Source organism: Meles meles, chromosome 1 (genome assembly GCF_922984935.1).
Source record: "Meles meles chromosome 1, mMelMel3.1 paternal haplotype, whole genome shotgun sequence".
Taxonomy (NCBI): domain Eukaryota; kingdom Metazoa; phylum Chordata; class Mammalia; order Carnivora; family Mustelidae; genus Meles; species Meles meles.
In genome coordinates, this window is record NC_060066.1 from 211,470,204 (window position 1) to 211,498,202 (window position 27,999).

Genomic DNA, 27,999 nt, shown 5'->3' on the forward strand with positions numbered 1-27,999 from the left:
AGAGAGAGAAACTCGAGCAGACTCCCCACTGAGTGGGAACTCCTATGTGGTGCTCAATCCTATGACCCATGAGATCACGACCTGAGCTGAAATGACAAGTTTGTCACTTAACCAACTGAGCCACTCAGGTGCCCCCAACACTGCATTTCTTTTCCTGGCTTTTCTTTGCTTGTTTTTTCCTTTTCATGACATTATAATCAACAGCTCCAGAAACCAACATGATATTCTCATTGGCGTTGTGCCATAAATCAACTCAGGGAGGACTGGGTGTTCTATTTCCTCTCCAGTCAATTTTGACTATACTTTTTTATAGTCATAATTATATAATTATATAATCTGAGCTATAATTTTTTCCAGAAATTTGCCCAGTAATCTCAGTACCCATTTTCTTTGGCATGAAGTTTTTATCATATTGTCTTTCCATATTTTACATTTCTGCTGTTTTGTAGTTGTGTCGTTTTTTGGTCCTTTGTGTTATTTTTTTCCCTTTTTTTTTCTGTAAGCAATCTTTCCGGTGGGTGGGTTATGAATTTCCTTTGAATTTTCAAAAGGTAAACGTTTGTTTGTCCTGTATGTCTCTCTCTCTTTTTCTTCAGTGGGCGTTTCACTCATTCCTTTTCATCTTTACTGTTACGGGTGTTTCGTGTTATAACTTTGCTCCAGGTTTTAGCTCTCTGTCACAGACATTTGGATATGTTGTGTTTTCTTTGTTGTTCTTTTTCCAAACATCCTGCAATTTCCCTTTATGCTTCTACATTGACTTGAGTCGTCAGAAGTCTTTACATTTCCAGGTGAAAGGTCCTTTCGCTTTTTATTTGTCATTACTTTTGTATTTTTAGGGTATTAAGGTCATTTCACAAATGAGGCCCAGAGAGGTTAAGTGACTTGGCCAAGGTCACACAGTGAGTAAGAGGTGGGGCTGGAATGGAAATGCAAAGTCCATTTCCCTTCCACTGCCCTTCCCTGCCCCTACGGCTCACGGGTAGATATACTACTTAATCATTACCGGTACAATTCCAGCAGGTGTCATTATGAGACAGTGAAGCTTAATTGAGAAACTGTAATGGACTATTAAAATTTAATTTCTGTGGGTAGGAAATTAGAATGTCAGGAGTCATAGTTAAGTGTGCGGGGGATTTTTCTTGATATAAACTCAAATTACTCTTGATCTGGCTTCCCTCTGAGTCGGAGAAATGTTTATGTGGGAGTATAAACCCAGGGAGCAGCAGGAAGGGTCAGAGAAGCAGACATTAACGGGAGGGAAGCGATTCAAGGATGTGTTATGGAGTTGGCCATGGGGCTCTGTCTGGTGGACTTTCTGAAGGGCCGCACGAAACCAGTCTCAGAACTGTCCTCCTGGGGCAAGAAGGGGGAGGAATGTGCCCACCAGCTCCTGCCCACCGTGGCTCAGGGGTAGACCACAGCTCCGTCTCCCCACACCTCTGGGCTGGACGGTGTGTGGGGCGGGGGATGTCAGTGCTTATAGGCAACCCCTCCCTGCCTCGCCTGCTACCAGAGACACCCCATGGGGGCTTGAGACAGGACTGCCCCCCCCCCCCCCCCCCCGCTGCTAGATGTCAGCTCAGAAGCAGCCGGGCGCAGCCGGAAGGGAGGTGGACCGGACTGGAAGTGGAAGCCAGAAGGGCCTGACCCATAGAGATGCTTAAAAAAACTTCCGATGTGAACCTTCAAACTTGCGGGTCTAGTGGAAAGTCGGGATCTCTATTTTGCAAGGAATGACCCTTATTATCAACATGGATGCGGGAGCTGAGAATTTCATTACAACCGGGGAATATGTCATTTTAAACTAAGTTTGCTTTGTTTTTGGTTCTGTGTATATGTGCCCGTCAGGGGCGAGAAGTTCAGGCCACCAGCCAAGACTTGATTATAGATGAAGCAAGGATAAAGCGAAAGGATTAAATCTGTGCCAACAGCAAACTAATCTTGAAACCCAGGAGCTAAGTGAAGCTATAAACACGCTCATTCTCCCCTTCACTACTTTCTCCTCCACAGAGGACTCGTGGCGTTGACCGACATTTACAATAGAATCTCTTATTCTATACATTTATCCTAAGGCTAATTATTCTAACTTTCAAATCCTAGGTTAATGTTTAAAAATCTGCACGTATCTCCGTGGTATTTATGACTCACCAGTACTGTTAATGGAGGCAGGGAAATAAATAACGTCCAGCACACAGCTTAATCCTCTCCCCACTGACACACCATTTCCATCTCTACTCAGAGACCTGATGCAATCTCCCTGATTCTCCCCGAGGAAGAAATGCCCCGGGGGCCATTTCTTCAGCAGGGAAACACAGATACCTGTGTTGAGACGGTGATTCTATATGAATTTATTCTATATGAATAAATTCAGGGTGTGGTGCTCATAGCACGTGGCCCGTGGAGAAGAAAGCGAGAGGAGACGGGGAGCTGGGGGAAGACCCTGGGGGTGCCCACCCAGGGGTGCCCGGAGGACCCGCTGTGCTGGGATTCACAAGTAATCATTCTCCCTCTTGGTTTAAACGTCAACTGTCTGTGTCCTTCCGTGTTTTACAAGACCACGTTTTTGCTGTTCTGAGCTTTTGGAAGAAGAGTTCCCATTTTGAGGCAAATCTTCAAAATCGCCGGGTGACACCACGCCGGCTTGGATTCATGAACATACGTGGACTCCGGGATATATTTAAAAGCTGGAAGTTTTCCTTCTCTCTGACCAGCGTCCCTGTGGAAAAATCACAGAAGCCCCAACTGCAAACATCCCTTGGAGGGAAGATGTCGTCACTGTGATTATTAATATTACTGTAATAATCGCTTCTCAAGAACTCGGTCTTTCATGGAAACCAATGAGTAAATGAGAGGCTCATGGGGGAAAATTACAATCTTCGGGCTGCCTTTGATGTGTCGCTGCTGGGCTTGGTGAAATCAGGGAAAAGCCTACGGAAGACCTTGGCCCACCCCTGCCCTCCACACGTCATCCCATTAGCCTCATCCAGAGATGGTCAAAACAGCACAACCAACCTCAAAACACCTCTGGAAGTGACCATCCTAGGACTGAAAGGGTAACAGTGACTCGTTAAGTCTCCGGGTGACAGTCCCTCATTGACTCATATGTGTCATAGTTCAGATGAATAAGACTTTCCTGGATTAACTCAGATATAACTCAATTACCCAGCGAGGAGGAGCAATTTTCATTTACAGAAAACCATTACGGCCCATAAAACTCTTTACCCGTGACGCTCCCCAATTCCTGGTGACCTGGGCCGGGCAGTCACTTGCTTCCTGTGTGCCCCGCGTCACAGGGGAGGCCCTCCTTCCCTCCTCCGCGACAGGGAGCCCACGAGCTGGACATCGCTCATCTCTCAACAACTTTCTGACCATAGGAAGACTCTTCCCGTCACGCTAACGAATGATGCCTGTCGTGGGCATTCGTTGCAAAGGTCTGAATAACAACCGCCAGAAGTTTGACTTTATGAAGTGTTGATTCTCCCCAGGACGGTTCCCCAGATCCAGAAACAGAGTGTGTTTTTCTGCGCTGTGTTCTGAGAGACACACTGAAATGCTTATGGCATCGTTCCAACAAAGGCGTCCTTGTTTCTTTCCCCCGTAGGAAGCTGGACCAGAGAAACCCAATTATCTGCTTCCTGGAAACCTGTACCTGATTTGCTTAGCCCCCCTGACCAGAGAAATCTCCCAGCCACCAAGACTGGGGCACCACTCACCGACTTTGCCTGACGCTTGATCCTGCCAAGGGATCCCCACCACACTCACCCGCCCAGGCCTCTCAGCAAGGACTACTTCTGCCTCCCCTCTCTCAGACACCCAGCTGCCCTCTTTCCCACTCCGTTTTAGCAAGAGACTTGGTTTCCCATTTTATACAGAAAATGGCAGCCGAGAGATGCTCCCTGCCGCCAGCCATCAGGCCCGCAAACCCCCTTGTATTTTCTTCTACTTTTCCTCCTTTCCATCCTCCCATTCAAGGTCAAGTTCTCTGCGCATTGACCTGTGGCCCCTCCTTCTCTGAGCTCTCCCCCTCTTACCATCAACTTTTCCTGTGCCCTCATCTTTCTCTCCAGCCCCGTAGACGTGGGACCCCAACGCCTCCCCCAGCTGGTCCCCATCTCTTTCCTGCACAGCCTGCCGGCTAGACACGGTTGTCTGTGACAGTGATTGCTATTGGCTCCTTACTGTCCGTCCCCCTTTTTCCTTTTGGAAATAACCACCCCCACACCAGGCCTGACTGGCCACAGGCTGGGGACTCGGACCAGTCTCTCTCGCCTGCAGGTATGGCCATGCCGCCGAGTGCCCGCCTGTGGGTCTGAACGGAGGCTGCAGGCAGTTCCCAGGACGTTTCTTTCAAAGGAGCTGCTTGGGCTTGGCCTCCTCTCTCCCCTCCTTGAAGACGGGAAGGTGGACGGGAGAGTATGACCCGGCTTTGGTTAGGTGAACACACCAAACACCCTGGGCATAGCAGAGTGACTCGGAGGAGGAGCGTGGTCAGAGGATGACGTCATGGAACAGAGCCTCCCCCCTAAGCGTGCTGGGCATCACAGCTCCCTCCCGTCTTGTCGGAGCCACTGTGATCCACGGAAAGCAGCCCAGCTTGTATCTTAAGTAAGATAATGTCTACCCTCACTTCCGCGGGCCCTCAGCCGTCGGCAGTCAAGCTTTGCCCGCCTGTCATCGAGCTCCATGCTGAAACCGTCCGTCGAAGCAGGTTCTGACCCTGCTGCCCAGAGTCTCCCACCGGCCGTGCCCTCTCCCTGGGCCCCCACTGTGGACTCCCCACGTCTTCCTCCAGGCTCCGGGCTGCCCCTCACCACTGCCTGCTGCTCTCTCCCCTTCGTCTTCTCTCCTGTTCTCACCATTTAGCCTCCCAGGGTAGTCGCACCTGTGGCCAAGTGTTCAACCGGGGAGACAAGACTCTGGCCAATTTGCACTACCATGGAATTTATTAGAAGGATCCGTAGCAGCCCGGGGGATAAAGTGAGAGGGGAAGAACCGACTCAGAACAAGAGCAGAGATCTAGGAACAGGAACAAAGTGACAATTTCATCAGCCTCTTCCCTCTGGGACAACATAGCTCCGGCCATTTGGAACTTCGGTGTGGTCCTACTAAGGACTCCAGTTTCTGGGAGGAAGCATTCAGGCGCACAGCCAGCCCTTTGCAGGGGAAGGAGGAACATTTTAACTGATTTTTTTTTCAAGACTACATCCAATAAGAGAGGACTAAGTTCTCAATCAGTGTTCGCACATTGCATCCATGGGGGGGTGGGTGGCAGAATGAATACCAGGGGGGCACCTGGGTGGCTCAGTGGGTTGAGCCTCTGCCTTCGGCTCAGGTCATGATCTTAGGGTCCTCGGATCGAGCCCCACATCGGGCTCTCTGCTCAGCAGGGAGCCTGCCCCCCCCACTTGTGATCTCAGTCAAATAAATAAATAAAACCTTTAAACAAAACAAAACAAAAAACAAGCAAACAACAACAAACATGAATGCCAGGCCAGCAGCAATGACAGTCCTTCCAGTCCATTCCCTGAATGCCCATTGCCCGCACATCCTGCTTCATGTACAAATAACCCCAGCTGTGCCTGAACTAGAATACAACTCCTATCCATGCAAGGGGAAGTCATCCAGCTCCCAATAACGCACACAAAAATGCATCCAGCTTCAAGCTCAGGATCTGGAGGAAAGCCTGCTCTCCCCCTGGTTCCATCACGGTCTCATGTGCAAGTAATGCAAACTATGGATGAAAGGCTAAATGTAGCCCCTCAAACCTGTACCACGTGGAATCGCAAGGTAATGAGCAAAAGAGGTCAGTTAAGCAGCACAGACACGTATAGGGGCACACAGAGACCTTCTTCTTCTTCCTGTACTTCTTCCTTCCACTGGCACCTTCCGCTGGTTCCCCATCCAAGCTGGTTGGGGTGACTCAGACCTTCACTGTGGCAGATCCGATCCTGTGGTCATGTCGTCGTTCTAGATGGACCAAGTCATTTTTTTCCATTACATTCTCCAAGCACACAATGCCTTAAGGCTATGAACATTTTCTTTCTTTCCTTTCTTTCTTTCTTTCTTCCTTCCTTTGCTTTCTTTTTCCTTCCTTCCTTCCTTCTTTTTCTTTCTCCCTTCCTCCTTTTCTTTCTTTCTTCCCTCCTTCCCTTCCTTCCCTCTTTCTCTTTCTTTCTTTCTAAAGATTTTATTTATTTGACAGAGAGAGAGATTGAGAGAGCACAAGCAGTTTACCTCTTACTCATGAGTGTCAGCCTTTCTGATCTCTTTCAGGCCCTCAGCTGATTGGATACGGCCCACCCACCCTGGGGAGGACACTCTTCCTTACTTAGTCTACTGATTCCAGGGTTAATCTCATCCAGAAACAGCCTCCACAGACATACCCAGAAAAATGTCTGACTAGATATCTGGGCACACCATAGCCCATCCAAGTTGACACAAAGAATAAACCATCATGGTGTCCTAGAGAGCCACCAGGGACTCCTGATGGTAAGAGGCTGGGCCATGAACTCTGAGGGTCAGAGACACTGAACTGTAGCATGGCCCTGCTGAAGAGCTTTCTCTCTCTCTCCAAGCTGGTGGCTCTTTGAGCCACCCAGTACATCGGCAAGAACAGGTCATCCAAATATGCCATATTGGCTTCCAGAACCCAAGCACATGCTTCTTCCATATCTGATGGCAGGGAACCCAAAGTGCAGCAACAGTCCCTTCACGGGAAATCCCAGCATGCCCCAGACCACCAAACCCCCCAGAAATTTCACAGAAATAGGGACTCTTGGCCTTGCACTTTCACAGGGCTTAACCTTCTACCTGCAAACACCCATGTTTCTCAACAAGTTCCCTGAGACACCTGCTACCTCCTACAGTCCAAACGGGGGAACTCAGGGTTATGGCCGTGTGCCTTCCATCCCCAACCCCAAAACCATCCATGAGTTCAAGATAAATAGTGCTTTGTAACGCAGGACGCAAGGCCATATGACCAGGCATGCTTATCCCAAGAGGAAAACTGGGAGGGCACCGTAAGCAAGAAGAAAAATCAGCTTCGTGACTTTATAACTGGAGATTTAAAATATGTAAGCCCCATGTTTATGGGGCTTTTGAGAAGCCTTTTGTTCTGTCCCATTGGCTTGAGTTAATGAGGGTAATGAACTTGGAAACTGAAAAGAATGACTGCCTGGGAAGCTCTTCCAGGTTCCCGGCGTTTCTTTTCATGTGGTCTATTTCCTGATGGCAATAACATTTGTTTACCTTGAAAATGAGAGAAGACACTTTTACGGCCGCATGTCTCCACGGTGCCCGGATACTCGCTCACGAAGCGCTGCACATTCTGTCTCTGCAAGGAGCCCGGGAACCCGGTGAAAGCAGCAGACGCCAACAGAAGCAACATTCAGTCATTGAAAGGGGAAAGGGACAGATTTATTCCCGTCCCACTTGTCCTCCAGAATGCAAAGGGTAATAATGGTCCCGGGAGAGTTTCTAGTGCACTGAATATTTTGTCTGGGTTTTGAAGCTAGGAGTTTGGGAACATTCTCTCCCGTGATAATGACCGTGGCAGTCAGTGCATCCGCATTTCCAACCTCTAAAGTTTCACCTATGACTATCCCTCCCCCGCTCTTTAAAAGGTTTTATTTATTTATTTGTCACAGAGAGAGAGCAAGTGCGAGCACAAGCAGGGGGAGCAGCAGGCAGAGGGAGAAGCAGACTCCCTGCTGAGCAGGGAGCCCAAGTGGGACTCAGTCCCAGGACCCTGGGATCATGACCTGAGCCAAAGGCAGATGCTTAACTGACTGAGCCCCCCAAGGGCCCTATTTCCCCCTTCCTGAAATAAGCCAAGTTGTTATAAGATCATGTGCTAAACCTTTTCCAATCTCTGCTGTTCGGATCTTCTGAAAAAAGCGAAAAACAAAAACAAAAAACAAAACGTTCTCAATGGAGTATGGGAAACAAAATTTCAAATACAGGCTCTGTGTTGATACCATTGTACTAACCCCACACGACTGTCCATAGCCTTCCGTCTCCAGAGAAACACGGAGATCATGACGGCACCTTCAATCCACGTTTGCCCAGGACAAGTAGCAACCGTCTTGTTCCATTCCTGGGAAGAGTTTTAAAATGAAAATTTTTGTGACAAGTGTATTTTTAGAGATTGCAATAAAAATGAAACAAAATCTGTTCGATTTTCTGCTCACATCTTTTTAAAGAGGGATAGGCTAGAAGGATCCAAGCTCCTCCGGAAGTCCAAAGGGCTCTGGTTTCCAGAATCGTTTACATCTGCGACAATAAAGTTTCTGGGGGACACAGAGGAGTACCCAACAGATAAATCGTGAGCAGTACCTAGCCGTGGATAACATTTGTTAGAAGGGAGACAGGCGGCCTTTTTTAAAAAGAATGAAGGGGAAAATCTCTCCCTGGGGACTGGAGAAACCAGCAGCACATAGACCTTCCCCATTTTGTGTGGCGACTATAATTCTTCCCAATTTTGTCTTCTTTCTCATGTTGAAAAAGGAGTTAAGGAAGGCCAGGAAGGATAGAAAGTAAAATTGATGTCTTTTCTCTGATTAGTTGGGGGCAATTTGAGAAGAATATTCTCACTGCAGAAGAAAAGTCACTGGCAGATGGAGGAAGCAGGAGAAGGCAGCTCGTAGCAACGCGACCCCCAGAAAAGCACCCTCGGAGGAGGGCACAGAGCGGAAACACTCTGGCCAAGACTCCGTGAGCTCAGCTGGCCTCAATTAAGTGTGAACGTAGGGAAGACACAGTGTCCATTTGTTTTAAAATCTGTTGAAACAGTTGGAAAATGTTTTATGATGGAAAAATCTCAAATGCGTGTAAAAAGAAGCGAAGAGTGTCTCGATCCCAGGTGCCCACCGTGTGCCTTCAATAACCTTCAACTCCATTCCCGGCCGTCCCGTGACGGGACTCCCAGGTCTTATGACATCAGTAAATTCTTCAGTGTGCATCTCCAAAGGATAAAGACCTTTTTTTTAAAAAAATGTTTGCATTATCACACCAAATAATCGGAATCCGTGTATTATCAGTGCTCAGATCTTAGCACTGGTTCGTTTGAAGCAGGATCTTCACATTAGATCCACACACTGCCACTGGTCTCTTAAAAACGAGCACACTTGTCAGGGAGCGGGTTGGGGTGGCTTACATGAAACACGGTATCCCGGCATCATTGCATCCTGTTGCCTGAGCTTGGCTCTCTGCCTGGATTCTTAGGTGACTGGGTCGGAGGTGACATGGCTCCTGGGCTCCGAGGCTCAGGGAAGGTAGCTAAAGAAAGATTTGATTTATTTGAGAGGGAGAGGGTGTCGGGGGCGGAGAGCAGAGAGGAAAGGAGAGGACAAGCAGGCTCCATGCTGAGCGTGGAGCCCAATGTGGGCCTTGATCCCAGGACGCGAGCCGAAACCAAGAGTTGGATGCTTAACCGACTGAGCCATCCAGGCGCCCCTGAATACATTTTTTACAAGTTCTATTGGATGATGGTTTGGACTCGTAAGTCCAAGTCCAGAGCACTTGGCTGAAGCTTGTGGAACTGTGTGCAGGTGAGGAGAGGAGGCCCTAGGCTGGAGGGAAACTCCCCGATTACTGGCTCATGTGACCCTGGAAAAGTCGCATAACCTCCCGGGGTTTGGTCTCCTCATCCCGTGACGGTTCTGGGGAGGACTCCCCGAGTAGCACACGTGCGGTGGCTTGTCCCAGCCGGACAGAAGCGTTAGGTGCCGCCATGGGCTCCCCACCTGCCCGGGTATGCCCTGGCCTCCCTCTCCTCCTGCTGTTGGAAGCGCACCTGCTTACTTTCTGGAAACTTAACTAAGCTCCTGCCTTAGCTCGAAACCTGGTCGTCCTCCCCTGTGCCCGTCTCAGCCTCTGGCTGTCCTCATTGCCAACACCCCAAAATCTTGCTTACATCCGTTCTCCTCTTCCTTCTTGTGACTTTGTCTGTAACAGCGGCCTCCCAGCCGCGTCCCCGCCTCCAGTCTGGCCCTCAGCGGGTGCCTTTCCCCCCACCGCCTCTCCTCCTCGGGGGCCATTCTCTCCATCAGCGTCCCGGGCCCCATCAACACCAGTCACTGCTCTCAGCTTCCTGATCTGAAAGTACCTTGTCTGGTTTGTTTTTTCCCCCTTGGAATGAGGAAGCCCAGGCTGCCCGCAGTGCTGTGAGCACCAATATCCTGTCTCGGATCTAGAAGACCCGCATCTTCTGCAGGCGTCCATGAGACGCGGCAGGCTAGCGAGTTTGAGACGCGGCAGGCTAGCGAGTTAGGGGAAATCCCAGACTCTTTCCAGGTCTGGTGAGTGAGTGGACCCATTCATTCGTTCACATTTGTACTCCTACCTCAGACTTGGCACAATTTTAAGTACTTGCATAGAATAAAATGCTCAAGGGGGTGCCCAGGCACTCAGTCTGTGAAGCATCTACCCTTGGCTCAGGTCATGATCTCAGGGTCCTGGGATCGAATCCCACGTCACGTCGGGCTCTCTGCTCAGCGGGGAGTCCGCTTCTCCCTCTTCCTCTGCCTGCTGCTCCCCCTGCTTGTGCACACTTTCTTTCTCTGTGAAATGAATAAATAAAATCTTAGAAAAAGAGTAAAATGCTCAAATATCCCTGATCTCATGCTTATACTTCCTTGCAAAGGAAGATGGATAATAAACTGTCTAGAGGGTATTTCATAGAGAGACGTCCCAAGTCTACTGTCAGATAGCATAATACAATGTAGGCTGTGGTAAGTTCCACGGAAAGACAGATCAGAGAGGGGCTGGGCGGTGTTCGGGTAGGGGAGAAGGCTTATCGTTCTAAATGGTTGTGCAACAGAGCTGGTCCAGATGTGTTCTGTTTGACTGGTTAAGGGAGGGAGTTTAGACTGTTTTAGGAATAAGGGGAGCCACTGATGGACATACGCGGGGGAATGAAGACATCTCAGTTGCTGTTTTGAAGGTTGCCTCGGCTGAAGAGCAGGGAATGGGTCCCAGCAGGGGAAGCAGGGAAGCATAGGCCGTCAGGAGACACTGTGCCTGCCCAGGAGAGGGGCCAGGTGGAGACCGAGATGGAGAGAAGCTCCGTATTCTGAAGAAGGGAAGGGAGATGCGTGTATTTTGTAAGGAGAACAGTCAGGGGTTTGGGATGCATTGGTTGTAGAGTGTGAGAGAGAAGCATCCAAGACGACACCTGGATTTTGGACGTGAACCACTGGGTAAATGGTAATACCACGGACTGAGGGGGAACAAGTCTATCTTGAGACCGACCATGTTGTCTGTGATTTACAGATTTTACATAAATGAATGCCTCTCTACTTACAAGTGAGAGTCAGATTTCATTACAATCTTCCAGGATGGGGACGTCTTCCTTCTCCCTGGCATTTCTCAGCATGGTACCCAGTTCTCACACACACGAGTATGTGCCGATACAGGAGGCAGATCCAAAAATGGGATAATGTCACAGTAATAGAAGTACATAATAATAAATATACAAATAATAAATATGTAAATCACAACATAAAATTTATAGATTATAGTATATACAATATATAACATTTTATGAAATATATAACAATTTTAAATATGCTTTTGAAATCTCGAATATACATATATATAATATACTTAGAAAATGGTTACAACGTGATAAGTTGTAACATAGATCATTCATCAAATCGGTCTGGGAATATCAAAGTCATTTGTTGATGTCTGGAAGTTGCAGGTACAATTTTTGTACATGTTTGTTAGGCACGGCTGTCACTAGGTGTGACTGCCAACAGATCTAAGGTCCGAGCTGTCCCTGGACATGAGGAATGACGCTGTCGGGGAAAATCGTAAGAAACTAGAAATGGGCAAGAAGAGAATACTGGTTTCTCCAGTCCTTCTGGCTTATATGCACCTTTGTTTTTGAGCTAGTTTGCAGCTCTGTATGTTGTAGAAACTGAGAGTAATATAATTGATCTTTGTGCACAGAAATGCAAATGAATATTGTCCTATGGAGATGCGATAGACTAGTGCCTTGGGGAGATTGACCTGTTTTGCATCAATTTGCACATTTGTTTCAGCATTTTAAATTTATTTTCATTCATTAATTAATTATAATTAATTAATTAAAAGGATTTTCTACATAGTGTGTTCTCTGAACTCACCTTTGAACAGATTATAGCATCTTCATAAGTTAATCAGTTAAATAAAAATATTTATACCCATTCATCTAATATTTGTATAAGTTAAGTGGATTTACCATTTAAAAAATTATGGTTAACAGCATCAAAGAGTTTCAGAGATTTTTACTAACAGATAGTTCTGAGATTAACTATAGTCCCTGTAACTAGAGATTTTTTCTTAACATCAGTGATATTGACGCTGAATCCTCCCCCAGCTTCTATGGAACTAACAACCATCACATTACACTGATTTCTAGTTTCGCTTATACTGTCTGAGATTTAAAAAAAAACAACATCTTGTTATAAGGTAAGTCATAAATGTTTTATTGAAATGTCATTTTGGTTAACTGGATTGACTTATTAATTTTTTCTTCATCCTTAATCCACAAACTCTGGAAACCTCATGGGCCAAGTTTCGGGATTTGGTAAGTTGGAATAACTTATGAGTTATTCTATTATTATAACTCAAAGTTTTCAAGCTTTTTCATACTTTATTCACACACTCTTTCGTAAATAGGCTAGTAGTTCTAATCTCGAAATTGATAAAGTTTTCCCAAATTGTTATACATCATTTTCTTGTTCCTATCATGTCTTTTTCTTCCTTTTTGTAGATTCATCTCCCAGGAATTCAAGCTCTTTATCATTCACTGCATTCACGTTGGCTTTAAGAGCTGAAACACTTCTTTCCTACAAAGCTAAGAAAAACATTGAGTTCCTTTTACGACATCACTTATTAAAGTCACATATCTAAATGATTTTTTGTTTTCCAGACTGTTTACTTCCTTTTAATCATTAATTAAAGTACCACATCTAAATGATTTTTGTTTGTTTGTTTTCCAGGCTGTTTACTTCCATTTCGCAATTTATTAAGATTAACCTTCCAGGGACGCCTGGGTAGTTCAGTGGATTAAAGCCTCTGCCTTCAGCTCAGGTCATGATCTCAGGGTCCTGGGATCGAGTCCCGCATCGGGCTCTCTGTTCTGCAGGGAGCCTGCTTCCCTCTCTCTCTCTGTGCCTGCCTTTCTGCCTACTTGTGATCTCTGTCAAATAAATAAATAAAATCTTAAAAAAAAAAAAAAAGGATTAACCTTCCAGGCTTGCTGGGACCCCCAGCTGGTTCCTGCAGTTCCAGGAGACCCAAATATCCCTCCAGCTTTCATGCGTTCTAGTCCTCTCTTTTCAGACACATTATTTGATTTTTTTTTGATAGTCCCTCAATATGTGGTAGAAAATAAAACGATGTACTTTCTGTGAATCTCTCATCATAATGACCCCAAAGAATGAAAAAAATGTCTATTAAACGAGAGTCTCTCGGTGTGTTTTTAGGAACGGATTGTAAAGGACATCCCATCAACCCATTCCGACGCCACTGGGTATCATCGAGAGAGTAATGCAGGAGATGCGTTTTTCAACGTCTGTATTTGTAGTGCCCTAGAAAGGACATCTTCAGCTTGTTAAACTTAACATGAGCTATTTCAGATGTCAAATGAAAAACATCGGAGGGGGCGCGGTTTTACAAAACCCCATTAAAGGGCACCCGGGCGGCTCAGTCGGTGAAGCGTCTGCCTTCAGCTTAGGTCATGATCCCCGGGCCCTGGAATCAAGCCCCACAATGGGTTTCCTGGTCCGCAGGGAGTCTGCTTCTCCCTCTACCCCTCCCCTCTGCTTGTGTGTTCTCTCTCAAATAAATAATAAAATCTTCAAAAAATGTGAAGAAACCCAAGATCCCGTTAAGGAGAGTATGAGCAAAGGCGCGGAAGCCCACAGCGGCACAGCACTCCACGTAAGGATATCTTACGATTTATCTGACCCGTTGAAGGATGGCCAGGTTCTGGGAAGTTCTCTGCTGTCATCAACAATGCTGCAACAAACATCCGTGTGTTCCCATGCCCTGGGCAGAAGTTTCTCCAGGCTTACACTGTAAGTGGGATTTCAGGGCGAAAGAAATGGGCATTCTTAACTTCACCTGGTATTTTCATCTGCTCCCGAAAGGGCTTTGCAGTCCCTCCACGGTGTCTCTGCCCTCCTGATTCTCCACATCCTCGGAGACACTCGGCCCCGTCTGGTGTCTTGATCTTTACACATCTGGTAGGTCTGGAGTGATACTGCCTCGCTGGTCTTCCTGATCACAGGCACGGTGCCAGGCAGTTAGAAAGGGACCCGGCCCCTTCTAGAAGGTCACTGCTGAATAAAGGGAGGCAAGTCCAGGATAACTTCTGGGGACACCAACCCGAGTTGGGCTCTTGGTGCTTTGCTATCCCCAGTACCGAGAGTCCTCCCCAGGGGAAGTGTGTGTGGCACAAATGATCCAGAAGCCACCCTCCTTTGTGTTCTGGAAAAACCTGAACTCACTGGGGAGGTAGAGCTGACTGTCCCTGGCTGGAAAGAGTTCCCTGGGACTGGTCAGAGCACTGAGAGCAAGTCCGTTCCTCCCGAAGGCAGCTTGGGCACTGGGGCTCCAGCCTGGGGCAAGTGCCAGTGTCCAGGAATGGCCAGGAGCCGAGTGAGTGGGGACAAGAGGGACTGCAGTGCCCTCAGATGACTCTGCCTGGAGCACTGGGCCGGGTTGGGGGAGCAGCAGGAGCCCCAAGAAAGACACTACTATTCCTGCTACCCTGACAGGATGGAGGGTGGAGTCGAATTGGACTGAAGAGGCAGAGGGAGATGGAGGTTTCCGTGCACCTGCTTGTGGAGGTAAGTCGCATGGTAGACCAGCACTCTCCATGCTTCGTAAATGCGTGCCTTTTACGGGGGCACGGGGTGGGGGGACGGAGTGTGCGGGCACCCCACGGGGCCCTTGACTCAGTCCCAAGGTCAAGGGAGAATGGAGGGGGGCGTGTCCCTCAAGAGGGAGGAGGAATTGACCAGAGGGTCAAGGTAAGGAAATTGGGCTGCTTTTCGGAGTAATAAGTGAACGGGTATCAAAGAGTTGTTTTCTTTCTCTCAGGGAACGTGGCGTGAGTAAATTTGCCTTCATGAAACATTATCCCACCTGCAATGCAGACAATGGATGAGAGGGCAGGGGACTGGAGTGAGCCAAGGAGATTTGGCAATGATGCACGTGACAAAACATGGTGGCCTGGACGATGGGAGGTGATCAGGACCAGAACCCCCAGAGGCCTGATGCTGCCTCAGGGGGCAGGGCTGGGAAGTCAGGCCACAGGTTCCGGAGGAGGAGGAGCCCGGGGAAGAGCAAGTGGGTGGGTGAGGAGAGCAGAGTTCTGCTGGGACACGTTCCTTTCCGGAGCCTTGGACTGCGGGGACCTCCCAGCATGTGAGGGGACCCGGTCTGAAGCTCATGAGCAGGACTGGGTACTGACAGTTCAGTTTAAGCCTCACCAGGCTGCGGGATAATGAGCAAATCTTTGGGGGTGATGACGTCACCCAGGGAGCGTGAGAAGGAAGGGGGTCTGGGACAGGCGTAGCTGTTTCCATAGTGTTAAGATCTAACCAAGTTCCATTTTGCACAGGCTGCCTCTACCTTCTTTTCGCCATCCCCAACACCGTATGTATAGTCCTTTCCCCCAGTCTTATCCTACAGAGGATTTCACATAAAAATGTCTACTCCAGCCACTAGCTCCTCTTTCTGTTTTCATGAACACCGCTGCAAGTCTTAGAAAAACCTAACTGTGAGCTCCAATGGCCACAGGCACGGCTGTTATGAATTCCCAGCTTCCTGTTGTTTCAATCGTGAGACTCTTCTTAGCTCATGGGTAGCTTATAAAGTTCCTAATTAAACGGTAATGGGAAAATACATTTATTATTTATTTATAAGCAAACAGCCTTTGATAATGAAGGCAATCTCGATGGCATGCACTGACATGATCTTTTCAAATCTGGGCTCACTGGGAATGGCTACAAAGAAGACGGATGGGATCCACTGTTTTTACAAACACACCAGAACTTACATATTCAAAAGGTGTTTTCGTCTTCAAAGCAGGAGATTTAGTCAAATGATGACACCCTTTGAAAAGACATGGTTGAAATTCCTCTGGGGCAAGACTCTCTCCTATCTTGCCTCAGGGGCTCGTGCATCTCTCTGGAGGAGGATGAGGGGGCTTGGATTTTAGAATCAGCCAAGTCGTCTTCGGAGCCAAGTTTGATGAATAAGAGGAAAGACGGAGCCAGGCAATATCAGATCAGCAAACTCGCATTTAGATACCCTCCAACTCTCACCCACTCATGAAGAGCGGCACCCTCCACCAGCCTGAAAACGAACTCCTTGAAAGCATTTATTTATACTTTAAACCTATTAGCACCCAACTCACCCCCTGCCCAGTCAGGATTTTTTCTCTAACATACTTTCCAGAACTTTCCATCACCTCCCTCTCATGGCATCAGCCTAGAGCAGGGGCCACCACCTTCCGGTGAGGTTCTGGGCTCCACCCTCCTCCCATCTCATCCACAGCCCGCACACAGCCTTCTTCTCACGAGGCCCATCCTGCCAGCTCCCGCTTAGCACCCTCTCCCAGCAACCACTGCCATCGTGAACAACCGGACACGTTTCCTGGCCACTCCCTGTGCTGTTCTGTCAGCCCCGGGACCCTCTCCTCCCATTCTCCGTGTGCCTGGCTCCCACACATTGATGTTAGCTTCCTGGGCTGTCGTCACGAAGGGCCACAAACCGGGCGGTTCAAAACAAGAGAAGTGTCTCTCGCAATCTGGGCGACCAGAAGTCCACAACCAAGGTGTTGGCCGGCCGTGTTCCCTCTGAACCCTATAGGGGTGGATCCTTATTTTCTTCTTCTGGTTTTTGGTGTTGCCAGCAACGCTTGGTATTCCTGGGCCGGCAGACACATCCCTCCAGCCCCTGCCTCTGTCTTCAGAGGCGTTTTCCTCTACGTTTGTCTCTCTTCTTTTAAGGACACTAGTCACATTGGATGAAGGGCCCGCCCTAGTCCGCGATCACCTCATCTTAACCAACTCCATCTTCAATGACCCCATTTCCAAATAAGGTCACACTCACAGGTACTGGGGGTTAGGACTTTGACATATCTTTGGAGGGGGTGGGGACATAATTCAACCCCTAACAGCGGCCTTTAGGTCTCAGGTAGACCTCCCACCCCTCCAAAATGATTGAGCCACCGGGGTGGGCTGTTCATCTTCAGCCCTGCCCTTGGCTGGTGTCCTTAGCTGAGCTTCCCTCATCTTCAACGAACTTGTATATTCTGTTGACTTGTCCTGGCGTCTGTCTCTCACTCAAGTGCTGGATCCGTGGGCCCACGTTCCTCCAGAGCCTGAGAAAGTACAGACACAGAGTAGATGGTCCAGAAACGTTCATTAGTTGAACTTCAGACTGAGTCGCTGGAGGAGGAAGTAGCGGCAGCAGGGGACGGGAAGACTGGGAGTCCCAAGTCTGTAACCTACATCCATCTCCCACCCCCTTCATTGATGTCAAAGCTTTTATTTCATGTAATTCACATCCAGCAGTCCAGCAAGAGAGGCCAGGCAAGTCTAAATATCCCTATTTTACAGGAAAGAGCCCCTAAACCACGCTTATACTGAAAGGAAAGGCCATGGCTAAGATAGGACCATGGATCGTTAGAGCTGGAGGGACTCTCATAGGACATCAGGCCTGATCTCATTTTACGCAGGAGAAAACGGGCTGGAGAGGTGCCGTGGTTCACTGATTGCATCTTAGCTGCTTCCTAGGAGAGCCAAAATCAGATTCTGAGTGCTTCAGTTTCTAATGCAATTCCAAGAGGATAATCCCAAGCATGTTGGAGAACGGCAGGGTCACCCCCGTAAATCAGTGTGTGACCCCCCATGACGACACAGCCGGACCAGACTCACTGGGAATCTGTGGCGCCAGACTGCCTGGGTGGGACTCCAGACCCTACACCTTTGGGGTTTGGTAAACTTGAGAGACCTCATAAACTGATTAAGGCATCTGCGCTCAATGAGATGTCTACCCGGGTTGAACCTACTTTTTAAAAGAGAATGTCTGGAAAACTTTAGCCCGCAGGCACAAAACCTCTGGTGCTGGTGCCTCACAGAACACCTGACACAAGGTCAGCACTCAATAAATAATGGACCCCAGGCGTAGCTGACCTTGAACGCGGGGAGGTTCTGGAGCGAGAGGGACCGTCCCCAAATTCCTCAGTTCGTCCTACAGATGTAGGTTGTGTAGATGTACACGTCTACAATGAGATGCGACGCCTTACCTATTCCCCACACGCATAACATCTTCATAGCCCCAAAGACTTGTTTTGGGGGAAATCTGGCAAAATTATAATGATAGGGTAATAAGCTCCATTATTTCAGGGAGTTAGAGTGGATCACTCCAAGGAAGGCACTGGTCCATACATTGCTGTGACCAAAAACCCATAAAACCCATGAAAGATTTCAGCAAAGCTGAAAACATGTCCCCACTTTTGTCTACAACCTAGGATACTATATGCATTTTATTTTTATTTACTTATTTATTTTTTTACCAAAACAAAACAAAATAAAACTTTATTTTTTTTTACCTAAACAGAACAAAACTTTTTTTTTTTTGCATTTTAAATTATTGTATGTTAAGAGAATATCTTGAAGAAGAACCATTAAAACAATCCAGAGAACACGAGGCTGATGTCAGGGTTAGAATAAGAAGGTTGGGATCTTTCTTGCCTAGAAAGAGGACAGCTGCAGGGAAAAATAGAGAATAATTTCTTTTTTTTTTTTAATTTTTTCCCTTAAGATTTATTTATTTATTTATTTATTTGACAGACAGAGATCACAAGCAGGCAGAGAGGTAAGCAGAGAGAGAGGAAGGGAAGCAGGCTCTCCACTGAGCAGAGAGCCTGATGTGGGACTCGATCCCAGGACCCTGGGATCATGACCTGAGGTGAAGGCAGAGGCTTTATCCCACTGAGCTACCCAGGCGCCCCAAAATAGAGAATAATTTCTTAATGGATTTTCTGTTCCTTAGACAAACGTATCAAATGCCTACTTGGTCCAGGCACGTCTAGGTGCTGGAATTTACCAACACGCAAGACAGACCAAGCCCTGTCCTTGTGAGGTCACTGGATATTAATATAAATTTGTTTTTCCAAATTTTGGAAAACCGGTTAAAAGAGGATCTTATGGACAAGCAGAAGAACCCATGCACAGTGCCCAGGACTCAAGCGGTGCCTCATGGATAACTGGTGATTTTATCTAACAAAAGAAGCGCGCATGTTCTTAACATCCTTATTCTATGTGACATTAAAACTCTGAGAAAACACCAGAAAAAGTAGGCAAAGGACAGCAGGCAATTCAGAAAGAAGAGCTAGAAATGACCAATTGAGATGCAAATTAGAATAGATGCAAAATTAAATGCAAATTAAAACCCAGCAGTGCAGAGTTGCTAGTAAGCTTTAAGAGGTAGTAGCTTCTCAGGGAGAAAGGCTAAGAGATTCTGATAAACCCACACGAGGAATGTAACGATGGATGAGTACCAACCAGACCCAGGGGCGGGGGGGGGGGGGGGGGGGGGGGGGGGATACACCTGAGAAATAATTTGTAGCGAGAGGGTCCTTGCATATGAGCTCATTTAGTTCACCGTGAGATTTCAGCTCCGCCGGCTCCCAAACCCATTCCTCAGGACCAAGGACCATGGTGGGGAGGCGGAAAACTGCTGAGCTGAATTTCTGGCACACCGCCCAGTCGGGCTTTCTTATGTAACAATCCCCTGAGCGAGTTAGTATGAGAACTTTTGAAATAAAAGCTAAGAGTGGCCAAAACAAATATGTGGCCAGATTAAAACCAACTTGGCCAACGTTTCTCTAACATTCCTGCTTTATAAACATAGAAAACAGTAATAAAATAGAAGGCTGTGTTTTTGCCACGAATCAGGTTTGTGATCGTGGTGCCCGTGTCTGTTACATTGTCTCCACTATCAAAAGCTCGAGCATTCCACAGAGTCCACTGAGAGCTTTCGAAACACGAACCAAAACAAAACAACAAAACAAAACAACAGTCTGGGATGGAGAAAGGCATGTTCCCTGCTCACTGTGTGGGTGTTGCCGAAGTTTTCTCTTTCATAACTGCGGTTGGATCTTTCAAGCAAACACCTAGAACTCTGCCCTCTCCGGAAACCAGGTATTTCTGGACTAGGTGATGTGCTTGATTAGCACGCCGTGTCTTTATTCCCAGAAGAAAGGGAATGGGACAGAACACTCTGTCAAATAAACAATTGCCCAAGGTCTTGGGCAAGAGAAATTGGGACAGGAAGCAGACAGTGGACTCTTTGCCCCAGGTAACTGCCTGATAAGGTAAACACGCCGTGTACAATGAGTTCCTGTCCTCCTGTGATAAATATTTATATGCTGAGTCCTGTGTTTGAGAGCACTAAACCATGGCTCAGTCTGAACGTTGACCTTTGGATGCAAAACACAGGGCTAATTTTACAGGTGATGTAATTAATGTTTGTGGCTCCAAGCCATAGTGGGAACAAGAGAAATTGTTGTTTTGGTGATTGTTGAAGGAGGCTTCAGCCGGTGTGCACGCCTCTCGGAGAACGGTGTTGACTCCCAGTCTGGAGCTGTACTTAGTCACACCTGGAATTCAAGGCTTTTCGGAAGATGGTGATGTGGGAGTTTATCATCAAACAAACTCAGGCTCTCGGGAGGTTAGAAGTGATGAACTTGACCCTGTGTTTAGGCATGGCCTCGTATTATTTCCCGGAGCACACCGGGAACTTTATTTTTAACGTATGCGTTCAGACTGGCCCCACAGTTCTGTGACCCAGATGTATTTCACGTTCACAGTAATAAAACGTACAGACGAACCACTCTGTCACGGGGAGCTGAATTAACCCCGTCCCCCCAAAAAGTGAAAGGCCAATGACAAGTGAGGAAAGATATTTGCCACAAAACAGCACAGTCTTTCTAGGTGGTAGAAGCTGGAAACCAGGGTCTATCCTCCTCACTTCCCTCTCTCTCCCCACTGTGTTTGTGTCTCTAAAGACCCCGTGTCACCCCTGAAAGGTCTCAAGTCCACATACGGCTCCCGTCACACTTTGCCAGGTCCTTGACTTCTCTGGCTTATTCTCTGCACAGGTGCTCCCGGGCACTAACTCACCAAGACCAACCTCAAAGTCGTTCCCCCACAGTGGCCCTTCTGGGCTTCTGTTTCTCATTAAATAGCACCCTGTCCAGTCCTACTCGAGGAACCTGAGACTCCTTCTTGGGTCCCCCCTTCCCCTCCCCACCCTTTGCCGCCTGGTGGAGTGTCCTTCTGGAACGCCTTGGAGCCATCCACCCACATCACAGCGTGTTCACTGCCTCCAGCCTTTCTCAGGACACCTTCACCTCCCACGTGGACCACAGAAATGGCCTCGCGTGACCTCTGGGGTCCACTCAGAAGCCACTCATTGTCCCCGGAGAAGCCAGAGAGACCTTTCCCAATCACAGCTGTGACGGGACCACTTCCTGGCTGAAAACCATTTTTGACTTCCCTCCGCCCTGAGGATGAAGATGGAAATCCCCATTCCACTTTCGGGGCCTCGCCACTACCGTCCTGCAGCCCTTGAGGTGGCTGCTCAGAGCTCTAACCACACCAGCGCCCAGCACAGAGCCCAGTCAGCTCTCGGCGCTTTCCTCCTTTAGTTCACTTCCAAAACCCCCAGCCTTGAGATTACCTTATGCACTTGCCTGCACGTCCTATCTGTGGGATAGATGAACGAGTGGGATAGCCAGTCAAGGAATCTTCTAGAACATGGGGGGTGAACTCATCCAAGAAAATGGCAGAGTTTACAGAACCATGAGCTACGTGCCCAGGCCTTGGACGGCCGTCTTATTCATGGCTGTGGACAAAGAGTCCAGACAGGCAAAGTAAATAATTGCCGGCCGCCTGTCTGACCGCCTCATCTTAATCCGGAACTCTAGTCTCTGTGCCCACCCCCCACTTCCGCTCATTTGTCATCCTTCGCTTTCCAGCTAGAAGCACATTCCCTCCCGGGTCCAGACGCACCCAGCTCCTCGCGGCCACAGGGCCTTGCGCGGGCAAACATCCCTCCAGCCCCTGCCCCTCCCACCGCAGGTGCTCGTTTCCTGTTCTCTCCTCCTTCAGACTGTAGCTCAGGCGGCACCTTCTGAGAAGAACCTTCCTGAACCCTGGGCTAGATCAGATCCCCTCACAGCACGCAGGCCCTTGCCTTTACATGGCTTATCCCATTTCGTAATCACATATTCAGGTAATTCTGCCACTAGGGCCTCTTGTCCAGCCCCACGAAGGCAGAGACTGTGGGGTTTTCCTCGCCCTGCCATGCAGGCCAGCCTCTGACACAGCAGCTTGTCTGAAGTCTATTAAGTAGCAAAAGAAGTGTTGATACTCTTACACCCTTTATATATGTGATCCTAAAGCTCTAAGAGAACAGGTGGGCAACGGATTTAGCAGACATTTAGAAAAGGAGAGGGAGGGCCTGGGTGGCTCAGTCAGTTGAGCATCTGACTCTTGGTTTCGGCTCAGGTCACGATCTCGGGGTTGTGAGATCAAGCCCCGCGCTGGGCATGGAGCCTGCTTAAGATTTTCTCTCTCCCACTCCCTCCATCCCTCTCCCCACCTTTAAAAAAGAAAAAGGAGAGATACAAACAGTTAATCAACCTCATTAGCAATAAAAGAAATGCAAGTTAAAACATAACAAAATATCATTTCAATATGATAATTCGCAAACTCCTTAAAAAGGAGTTGTAATGTCTACAGGTTTGACGCAATCTCGATCAAAATACTAACGATCTTCTGTGCAGACTTAGAGAATCCATTCTAAAATTCATACGGCGTTGCAAGGGACTCCAAGCAGCCGGAACAAAGTTGGAAAAGAACAGACAGGAAGTCTCACACTTCCTGATTTCAGAACGTCCTGAAAAGCTACAATAATCGAAACAAGTGTGGTGCTGCCACAAAGACAAGACTTCTAGACCAGAGGAATGATCTAGACCAGGAGAATAAAATAGATACCCCAGAAAGAAATCCTCGCATCACTGGTCATATGATTTTCAACAAAGGTGCCAAGACCATTCCACGGGGGAAAGGACAGTCTTTTTAACAAAGGGTGTTGGAGGGGCGCCCGGGCGGCCCCGTTGGTTAAGCGTCCAACTCTTGATTTTGGCCGAGGTCATGATCCCAGTGTCGTGAGATCGAGCCCCCGGGCTCCACACTCAGTGGGGACCCTCCTCAGGATTCTCCCTCTCCCTCTTCCCGCGGTTCCTTCCCTACTTGTGCTTTCTCTCTGTCTCTCAAAAAATGAAACAAACCAACAAACAAAAAACCGTGCTGGGAAAATCTGGACGTCCACATGCAAAAGAACGAAGCTGAAATCTTCCTAACATGCTCTGAAACGTTAACTCAACATGGATCAAAGACCTGAACACAAAAGCTAAAACTATAAATCCCTTAGAAGAAGAACGGGAGAAGAGCTTCACAACACTGGGTTTTGCAACGATTTCTTGGATACGACACTAAAAACCTAGGTAACAAAAGAAAAATAGGAAAAAATTGGACTTCACCAAAATGAAGAACTTTGATGCGTCAAAGGACACTATCAACAGAATGGCAGACGAGATCTGCCAATCATACATCTGATAAAGAACTGATATCCAGGATATATACAGAACTCTTGAGACTCAAGAATAAAAAAAACCCAAACTACCCAACTCGGCAAGGTCAAGGACTTGAATAGGCATTTCTGCCAAGAAAGATAATCAAGTGGCCAAGAAGAGCATGAAAAGATGCTCAGCGTCACTAATCACCGGGGAAAGCAAATCAAGACCACAGTTTTGATTCTTTATACTTCATACTTGACTTACACTTCACGCTGCTTCCCTACTTCACTCATAAAAATAATGAAAAAATATGGAGAAACAGAACCCTCGTGCACGGCTGGTGGGGATGGAAAATAGCGTAGCCGCTGTGGAAAACAAGATGGCGGCTCTTCAGAAAAATTGAAAATAGAATTACCACAGTATCCAGGGATTTCCCCTCTGCATGAAGAAGAACGGAATGGAATTGAAGTCAGGGGTACAAAGAGGTCTCTGTACACCAAGTTCGTCGCAGTGCGTTCTCAGTAGTGGAAACAACCCAGTGTCCATCCGCACGTGAATGAGCCAAGAAAACGTGGTGTGTCCATTCAACGGATGCTAAGAAGTCAGTTGTGTCCTATGTTGAAGCCCTAACCCCAAACGGGATGGTATTTGGAGGCGGGGCCGTTGGGAGGGGATTAGGTTCAGACGAGATCGTGAGGGTGGGGCCCCGTGATGGGATCAGTGTCCTGGTAAGACCAGACTCCACACCGCCTCTCTCCCTCTCTCTGTCCCCACCACCAAGGGCGTAGACCTGGAACGTGGCCTCTAGAAGCCAGAAGGGCATTCTCACTCGAAGTCAACCATGCTGCCATCTTGATTTTGGACTTTTAACTTCCAGAACTGTGAGAAAATGCATTCCTGTCATTTGTCTCCCAGTCTCGGGTGTCTTGTTAAGGCAGCCTGAGCTAAGGCAATGGACCGTCGTCATTCTGCCTCACAAAGGAAGAAAATTCTGTTACACGCTTCAACAAGGACGAACCGCAAGGGCCCTCTGCCCGTGAGGGGAGTCAGTCACAGAAGGACATCGGCTGTGTGACTGGGCCTACATGCGAGATCTTGAGCAGCCAACGTCAGAGACAGGTGAAGAAGGAGGCTGGCGGAGGGGGGCGGGGAGGGAGGACCGGCAGTCAGTGTTGCGTTGGGAACAGAGTTTCAGTGTTGCCAGAAAACAAAGGCTCTGGGGACAGACGGTGGTGATGGGTGCGCCACGGCGTGAGTGTGCTTGACGACACACTTAGAACCGATAAACTTCTTTTGTGTCTTAATTTACCATAGTTTAAAATTTTTTTAGTTATTTTTCCCACAATTACAAAAAAAAGAATATTCTTTCGAAAGGTCATAGTAGCTCACACTACATAATAGTGTTCGGGTACTGTCTTTGTTTCAGTGACCGGTTCGCAGAACTGCCCTAGAAGATGAGGAATGTTCTTCCCAATCGTCTCACCGGGAAACTGAGGCACTGGCCCAGGGTCGGCAACCGGCAGCGCCTGGGTGGGATCCAGCCTGCGGACTGGCTGCGCAGGTCGGTTCCGTGAGCGCAGACACGCCCATGCACGCCCCGTCGTCTGGGCTGCGCTCACGATACACCCTGAGACTCGAGTGGTGGCCGCAGAGCCCAGAATACTGGCCTCCAGCTCAGGACAGCTTCACCCACCGTTTGCAGGGCGCAGTGCAAAACGAAAATTCGAGGCCCCTTGTTTATAAAGTGTGGAGACTTTCAAAGCCAAGGCAGCAGAACACTGCACCAAACGCAGGCCCTTCGAAGCTGAAGGTGACTGACTGCCCAGCACGGGGCCCGCGCAGGCTGTCCTCACCCGGCCTCTGCAGAAAAAGCCGCCCAGCGCCTGTACTAGAAGATCTGGGAAGCGACCCCCACGGTCACGCGGGGCGAGCGGCAGAACTAGAGCTGGGAGTGAAGCAGGTTCCAGGATCTGTGCTCCTCACCGCTCTCCTGCTCTTAGAGGTTCACGACAGAGAGCCGGTGCCCTCAAGGAGACCCCGAGTTTGAGCACAAGGTGTCCACAGAGCCCGGAGACCACCTGGACAAGGCGGGTCCACCCGGTTCCCACGAATCCGTGCCCTGCTCTGCCCTCCACCACGCCCGTGGCTGACTCACCTGGATACCTGGGCACGGCCTCCTCCCGGGTCCCCTGGTCGCCTCCCCTCCAGCCCTCTCCCGTCCACCACCCACTCTGCTCAGCTGTCACTTCCCCTTAGAACCTCCTGGGGCCTCCTGTCTGGTATCTTGTCCCACTGCCTCCCGGCTCTGTCCCAAACGAACCTCGCTCCCTGGCCTCAGCCGTTTGGCCTGGCTTCTCCTTCCAGCGCGGGTCTAGGCTCTCTGGGTCTCATGGCTGTGCCCATGTCTTCCAGGTCTCAGCTCAGATGTCCTCGCCTCAGGGGGTCTTCTCAAGCCCAAGCCCCCTCGGTCCCTGTCACAGCAGCTAGTACATGTGCTTACCGCCCATGTCCCTGCTTTCCCGCAAGAGGGCAGGTCCGGGGCCCATGCCTGGCACACAGCAGGTGCTCAGTAAATGCTTTTTGGCTGAATGAATGAGGTATCAGAGTGATCTTCTAACCGGGAGATTTCATCATCTGAAGGCAACAAGTTATCCATCCACCTGGGTGTGTCAGATCCCCGGGGGCCTGAGGCAATGACCTTAGGCAAGTCCCTTGGTCCTCCTGAGCCTTGGTTTCCTCTTCCTTGAAATCAAAAGTTGGCCTTAGAGGGCGCGTGAGGCTCTTTCCCAATTCTGAAATCTGACAACGTGTCGGGATGTCACTACTCGCTGCGGACCCCTCTGTTCCCACTTCCCTCTCCTCCCACTGGGGAGAAAGAGAACAGGCCGAATTCACCGAGTCCAGGGAAAGAGACGAAGCTTCCCACCCTACAAAGAAAAGATGTTAGTTGTGTTCTGCCTTTGGCATTCATGTTGGAATGCTGTAGCTTTTAATGTTTTGGAATATCAAGTACAGCCTTGACTTCTTCCCAGAGTCAAGGGGCCTCGGTGCCTACGGCAGAAGGTAACAAATGCAGGGACGCTTGAGGCTGGTGTTGAAGTCGCTTTACAGTCCCGCTCGTGCAGAACGCTGAAGAATGGACGCACAAAGATTCCTTTCAGTGTCTTCAGTCTAGACTCCGAATGTCTGAAAGTCTGCGCATAATCATTAACTTTTATTAGGGACGTATCGGGCTTTACTGCAGAAATAATGTAATTATTTGCCAGCTCCCCATCAGCTCTCACTTGCAGAGGCAGGAGGACCTATGTGGAGAGCAGCTAGATTTTGGACAGAGATTTTCCTTGGGCACTTTCTAGTTATTACACCCAGGGAAAGGCCATAAAATTGATATCCAGCACCAAATCACTTTTACAGCTGGAAACAACCAAAGCTACTGTATTTTCATTCTGGGACTACAACTCAATCATGGAGCGTCTCAGCATCCCACTTGCTACCTGTATTTATATTTTATATTTTGTTTTATTTTATTATTATCTTCTTGGTGGCAATGACAGCAACCAGAGTCGGAATTTTCTTTCCTCTACCTTCAGTGGTAGACAAGTGCTTTTGTGCACTTTGCGTCATAGGACCCTCCCCTTCCTGACTCCCATGATCAGACCCTCTGTAACATCGAGATCCTTTTTCTCGCTCCACGATCCCAATGTGTGTGATATGTCTCAACTTTTCCGAAGAGCTAACGGAGCTTGGGAATCTGTGTCCGCGAGGACCCCGGTGAGTGGCTCACTCCTGCTGCAGACAGAATAGTCACAGGAGGAACACAGGGGCACTGAAAATTTTTCTTTTTGGAAAATGGAAACTTTCATTTTTCCCAGCTTTATTGAGCTAGAGCTCACATGTCCTACAGTCCACCCACTTCAAGGGCACAACGCTGTGGCTTTTCGTGTATTTACAGACTCGCGCAATCATCACCGCGATCAATTTGAGAACACTTTCCTCACCCCAAATAGAAACCCGCACCAATTAACCATAATGCCTTCCAGTCCTCCCTTCCCGCCAGCCCCCGCCCCAACCACGAATCTGCATTTTGTCTCCACGGATTTCCTTATGTTGCACATTTCATATAAATGGAATCCTACAATATGTGGTCCTTTGTGTCTGGCTTCTTTCATTCTGCATACTGTTTTTTAAGGTGCATCCCTGTGGGGGCAGCTACCAGCACTGCGTTCCTTTTATTGCCAAATAATAGTCCATGGTGGGGACATACCACTTTATCCATTTATGGATTGATGCATTACGGGATTTTAGGCCAGAAGGGACATGGTAGGGCCTCCCGTGCAATCCTC

The 27,999-nt window shown here is 48.5% G+C and overlaps 1 long non-coding RNA gene across 8 annotated transcripts; it reads right to left on the bottom strand.

Annotated features, from left to right (window-relative positions):
- Nucleotides 1–2,726: 2,726 nt before the first annotated feature.
- On the bottom strand, nt 2,727–27,737 carry LOC123955541. Of its 8 annotated transcripts, XR_006821307.1 has the most exons (8): nt 25,977–27,737; nt 11,306–17,386; nt 9,158–9,279; nt 8,193–8,291; nt 7,992–8,098; nt 7,862–7,889; nt 7,252–7,336; nt 2,727–5,970 (listed from the first exon to the last, which is right to left on the bottom strand). It is a non-coding gene; the product is annotated as an uncharacterized LOC123955541 (long non-coding RNA). The 8 variants fall into 8 exon arrangements; XR_006821308.1 differs by lacking the exon at nt 8,193–8,291; XR_006821305.1 differs by lacking the exon at nt 7,862–7,889 and having other exon boundaries at nt 8,193–8,251.
- Between the last annotated feature and the right edge of the window lie 262 nt (nt 27,738–27,999).